Source organism: Triticum urartu, chromosome 3A (assembly GCF_056163025.1).
Source record: "Triticum urartu cultivar PI428250 chromosome 3A, HENAU_Tu73, whole genome shotgun sequence".
Taxonomy (NCBI): Eukaryota; Viridiplantae; Streptophyta; class Magnoliopsida; order Poales; family Poaceae; genus Triticum; species Triticum urartu.
Genome location: NC_141875.1, coordinates 610,719,905 through 610,726,288, shown reverse-complemented (window position 1 = coordinate 610,726,288; position 6,384 = coordinate 610,719,905).

The window sequence follows — 6,384 nt, the reverse complement described above, 5'->3', positions numbered from 1 at the left end:
ACAACTAGATCATACTAAAACTTTATTCTACTAGATCAAGATATTATCAAAAGGATCGAACTAAGAAAAATGGTAAAGATAAAAGTGATGGTGATACGATACCGGGGCACTCCCCCAAGCTTGGCAGTTGCCAAGGGGAGTGCCCATACACGAGGCTCAGTTCTTCTTTGTTGGTGAAGAAGGTGTTGGTGATGATGGGTAGTCGCACATCGAGCGTAAGAGATCCTCCAATTTGCGGATAATGCCCTTGAGTGTGATGATATGCTCCTTCAACAAAATATTTTCACTTGTGAGATACTTGTTTTGAATGTGAGCTAACTCAATCATCTTGAAAGCTTCAATCTCCGTTGGGGTAAAGAGGTTGTGGTGAGGTTGAAGGATGTCTTCTTCTGCTATTGCCGGAACTTGATCCCCCATGGTCTTCTTGATCCCATCATCATTGTTGATCTCTCTGTGTTCTTCTCTCTTCAGCTCTATCTTCATTAGCCAAGCATCATTGCCCTCATTGTTGGAGGAGGAGGGAGACGACATGATGCTTGACCTTGATAACCCTAGCATGAAACAGCTCGAAACAAGAACAGGAGATTTTTGCGTGATACGAAGGTCAAAACCTTCGGGAGATTATATAATGAATTTTTACTGACTAAAAGAAGTATCGTGCAAGAAAACAGAGCCCGGAGGGCACACGAGGTGACCACGAGGCAGGGGGCACGCCCAGGGGGGTAGGGCGCGCCCTCCACCCTCGTGGAAGCCTTGTGTCCTTTCCAGACTGCTTCTTATTTTCCTATTTTCTTAAATATTCCAAAACGGAGAAAAATTGCCTTTAGAATTGTTTTGGAGTCGGTTTACATACCGTACCACGTACCTATTCCTTTTCGGAGTCTGAAACATTTCGGAAAGTGTCCCTTATGTATTCCTCCGGGGTTACGGTTTCAATAACATAAGTTTCAACATTTGTAGGATTACCTGAGATATAATGTTTGATTCTTTGACCGTTCACCACCCTCGGATTTGTGCCTTCGAAGTTGTTGATTTTTATGGTACCGGAACGATAGACCTCCTCTATAATATAAGGATCTTCCCATTTAGAGAGAAGTTTCCCTGCAAAAAATCTTAAATGATAGTTGTATAGCAATACATAATCACCTACATTAAACTCGCGCTTTTGTATCCTTTTATCATGCCATCTTTTAACTTTTTCTTTAAACATTTTGGCATTCTCATAGGCATGGGTTCTCCATTCATCAAGTGAGCTAATGTCAAATAACCTCTTCTCACCGGCAAGTTTGAAATCATAATTGAGCTCTTTAATGGCCCAATATGCCTTATGTTCTAGTTCAAGAGGTAAGTGAGATGCCTTTCCATAAACCATTTTATATGGAGACATACCCATAGGATTTTTATATGCAGTTTTATAAGCCCATAATGCATCATCAAGTTTCTTGGACCAATTCTTTCTAGATCTATTAACAGTCTTTTGCAAAATTAATTTAAGCTCTCTATTGCTAAGTTCTACTTGACCACTAGACTGTGGATGATATGGAGATGCAATTCTATGATTAACATCATACTTAGCAAGCATTTTACGAAAGGCACCATGAATAAAATGTGAACCACCATCAGTCATTAAATATCTAGGGACTCCAAACCTCAGAAAAATAACTTCTTTAAGCATCTTAATAGAGGTGTTATGATCAGCACTACTAGTTGGAATAGCTTCTACCCACTTAGTAACATAATCAACAGCAACTAAAATATGTGTGTATCCATTAGAGGAAGGAAAAGGTCCCATATAATCAAAGCCCCAAACATCAAATGGTTCAATAACAAGTGAATAATTCATAGGGCATTTCTTGGTGTCTACTAATATTACCGATTCTTTGACATTCATCACAAGATAAGACAAACTTACGGGCATCCTTGAAGAGAGTAAGCCAATAAAAACCGGATTGCAATACCTTATGTGCAGTTCTATCTCCAGCATAGTGTCCTCCATGAGCTTCAGAGTGACACTTGCATAGGATCTGTTCCTGTTCATACTCAGGTACACAACGTCTAATAACACCATCTACTCCTTCTTTATAAAGGTGTGGGTCATCCCAGAAGTAATGTATTAAATCATAGAAAAAACTTTTTCTTTTGCTGGTGTGTGAAACTAGGTGGTATAAATTTAGCAACAATGTAATTAGCATAATCAGCATACCATGGAGCAGTGCGAGAAGCATTTATGACAGCTAATTGTTCATCAGGAAAGCTATCATCAATTGGTAGTGGGTCATCAAGAACATTCTCTAACCTAGACAAGTTGTCGGCAATGGGATTCTCAGCTCCCTTTCTATCAATAATATGCAAATCAAATTCTTGTAGCAAGAGAACCCATCTAATAAGTCTAGGTTTAGCATCTTTCTTTTCCATAAGATATTTAATAGCAGCATGATCAGTGTGAATAGTTACTTTAGAATCAACAATATAAGGTCTGAACTTATCACAAGCAAATACAACTGCTAAGAATTCCTTTTCAGTAGTAGCATAATTTCTCTGGGCATTGTCTAGAGTTTTACTAGCATATTGAATAACATTTAATTTTTTATCAACTCTTTGTCCTAGAACAGCACTTATAGCACAATCACTAGCACCACACATGATTTCAAAGGGTAAATTCCAATCAGGTGGCTGAACAATAGGTGCAGAAATCAAGGCTTTCTTAAGTATTTCAAATGCTTCTACACAATCATCATCAAAGACAAAAGGAATATATTTTTGTAATAGGTTAGTCAGAGGCCGGGAAATTTTTGAGAAGTCCTTAATGAACCTCCTATAAAAACCGGCATGACCAACGAAACTTCTTATACCTTTGATGTCCTTGGGACACGGCATCTTTTCAATAGCATCAACTTTAGCTTTGTCAACTTCAATACCTCTTTTAAAAAATTTATGCCCCAAGACAATACCTTCATTAACCATAAAGTGGCACTTCTCCCAATTCAAGACAAGGTTAGTTTCTTCACATCTCTGCAAAACTCGATCAAGGTTGCTCAAGCAATAATCAAAAGAGGATCCATAAACAGAGAAATCATCCATGAAAACTTCACAAAAGTCAGAGAATATAGCCATCATGCATCTTTGAAAGGTAGCAGGGGCATTACATAAACCAAAAGGCATACGTCTATAAGCAAAGGTACCGAAAGGGCAAGTAAAAGTAGTCTTTTCTTGATCATCAGCTGACACGGGTATTTGAGAGAAACCAGAGTAACCATCTAGAAAGCAAAAATGTGTATGTTTGGATAATCTTTCTAGAATTTGATCAATGAAAGGTAAAGGGTAATGATCCTTTTTAGTGGCTTTATTTAATTTGCGGAAATCAATCACCATCCTATAACCTGTAATAATTCTTTGTGGAATCAATTCATCTTTATCATTAGGAACGACAGTAATACCTCCCTTCTTAGGGACACAATGGATAGGGCTTACCCACTGACTATCAGCAACGGGATAAATTATACCTGCTTTAAGGAGCTTTAATATTTCCTTTCTTACCACTTCTTTCATCTTAGAATTTAGCTGTCGTTGGTGATTAATAACTGGTTTGGCATCTTTCTCCAAATTTATTTTGTGTTGACATAGAGTGGGACTAATGCCCTTAAGATCATCAAGAGTATATCCAATAGCAGCGCGGTGCTTCTTCAGATTTTTCAATAATTTCTCTTCTTCATGCTCTGAAAGGTTAGCACTAATAATAACAGGATATATCTTCTTTTCATCAAGATAAGCATATTTAAGAGTATCAGGCAATGGTTTAAGCTCAAACACGGGATCACCCTTGGGTGGAGGAGGATCCCCTAGGATTCCAACAGGAAAGTTGTGTTTCAGAATAGGTCCCTGTTTAAAGAATACCTCATTTATTTCTCTTCTCTCATTCATAAACATATCATTTTCATGGTCTAGCAAATATTGTTCTAAAGGATCAGTAGGAGGCACGGCAATAGAAGCAAGACCAATAATTTCATCTTTACTAGGAAATTCCTCATCACGGGGTTGTCTACTAAATTTAGCAAAATTAAACTCATGAGACATATCACCCAAACCAATAGTAACAACATCCTTTTCGCAGTCTATCCTAGCATTAACAGTGTTTAAGAAGGGTCTACCAAATACAATGGGACAAAAGCTATCTTGTGGGGAACCAAGAACAAGAAAATCGGCATGATATTTAACCTTCCCACACAAGACTTCAACATCTCTAACAATCCCAACCGGTGAAATAGTATCTCTATTGGCAAGTTTAATGGTAACATCGATATCTTCTATCTCAGCAGGTGCAATATCATGCATAATTTCTTCGTATAGGGAATGGGGTATTGCACTTGCACTAGCACCCATATCACATAAGCCATGATAACAATGATCTCCTATTTTAACGGAAATAACAGGCATGCCTACAATAGGTCTATGTTTATTTTTAGCATCAGGTCTAGCAATTCTAGCAGCTTCATTGCAGAAGTAAATAACATGCCCATCAATATTATCGGCCAAGAGATCTTTAACCATAGCAATTTTAGGTTTAACTTTAACTTGCTCAGGGGGTTTGTGTGTCCTAATATTACTTTCGTTGACTACAGTTGAAGCTTTAGCATGATCCTTTATTCTAACAGGGAAAGGTAGTTTCTCAATATAAGTGGTAGGAACAACAGGATCATTATAAGTGATAGTCTTTTATTCAACTTTAATAGGTGCAACTACTTTTACCTCAGTGGGAGGATTATATTTAAACCACTTCTCCTTTGGGAGATCAACATGAGTAGCAAAGGATTCACAGAAAGAAGCTACTATCTCAGAGTCAAGTCCATATTTAGTGCTAATTAAATTCACGGAAAGCATCGATATCCATAAAAGATTTAACACAATCAAAATTAGGTGTTATACCTGACTCCTTACCTTCGTCGAGGTCCCAATCTTCAGAGTTGCGTTTAATTCTTTCCAAAAAATCCCATTTGAATTCAATAGTCTTCATCATAAAAGATCCGGTACAAGAAGTATTGAGCATGGAGCGATTACTGAGAGAAACTCGAGCATAAAAATTTTGAATAATCATTTCTCTTGAGAGCTCATGATTGGGGCATGAATATAACATTGACTTAAGCCTCCCCCAAGCTTGAGCGATGCTTTATCCTTCATGAGGCCAAAATTATATATATATAACTACAATCACGATGAACAAGATGCATAGGATAAAACTTCTAATGAAATTCCAATTTCAATCGTTGGTAGTTCCATGATCCCATATCATCACATAGCCTATACCATCTCAATGCCCCTCCCTTCAAAGATAAAGGGAATACCTTCTTCTTGATAACATCATCAGGCATACCTGCAAGCTTAAATAATCCACATAGATTAAGTGTAAATCGGGATGCAATGTTCCATCTCCTGCAAAAGGATTAGCTAGCAGTTTCTCTATCATACCCAAAGGAATTTCGAAGTAAACATTTTCAGTAGGTTCAGTAGGTTGAGGAGCAACTCTTTGCTCTACTGGTCGGGGTGAAGATACCCCAAACAAGCCCCTCAAAGGTTTATGTTGCATAGTAACAAGTGACAGTAAATTTCAGCACACTGTATAAATTTTTCCTTACCAAATTCCACCTGCCAAAGGCGCTTCACTCCCCAGAAACGGTGCCAGAAAAGAGTCTTGATGACCCACAAGTGTAGGGGATCTATCGTAGCCTTTTCGATAAGTAAGAGTGTCGAACCCAACGAGGAGTAGAAGGAAATGATAAGCAGTTTTCACTAAGGTATTCTCTGCTAGCACTGAAATTATCGGTAACAGATAGTTTTGTGATAGGGTAATTTGTAATGAGCAAGTAATAAAAGTAAATAAGGTGCAGCAAGATGGCCCAATCCTTTTTGTAGCAAAGGACAAGCCTGGACAAACTCTTATATGAAGGAAAGCGCTCCCGAGGACACATGGGAATTATCGTCAAGCTAGTTTTCATCACGTTCATATGATTCGCGTTTGGTAATTTGATAATTTGATATGTGGGTGGACCGGTGCTTGGGTACTGCTGAGGGAGTCCTGGATTAGGGGGTATCAGGACCACCAGATTATATCCTTTGGCCGGACTGTTGGACTATGAAGATACAAGATAGAAGACTTTGTCCTGTATCCGGATGGGACTCTCCTTGGCGTGGAAGGCAAGCTTGGCAATATGGATATGTAGATCTCCTTCCTTGTAACTGACTCTGTGTAACCCTAGCCCCCTCCGGTGTCTATATAAACCGGAGGGTTTAGTCCGTAGGACCAAGAACAACAATCATACCATAGGCTAGCTTCTAGGGTTTAGCCTCTTCGATCTCGTGGTAGATCAACTCTTGTACTACTCATATTAT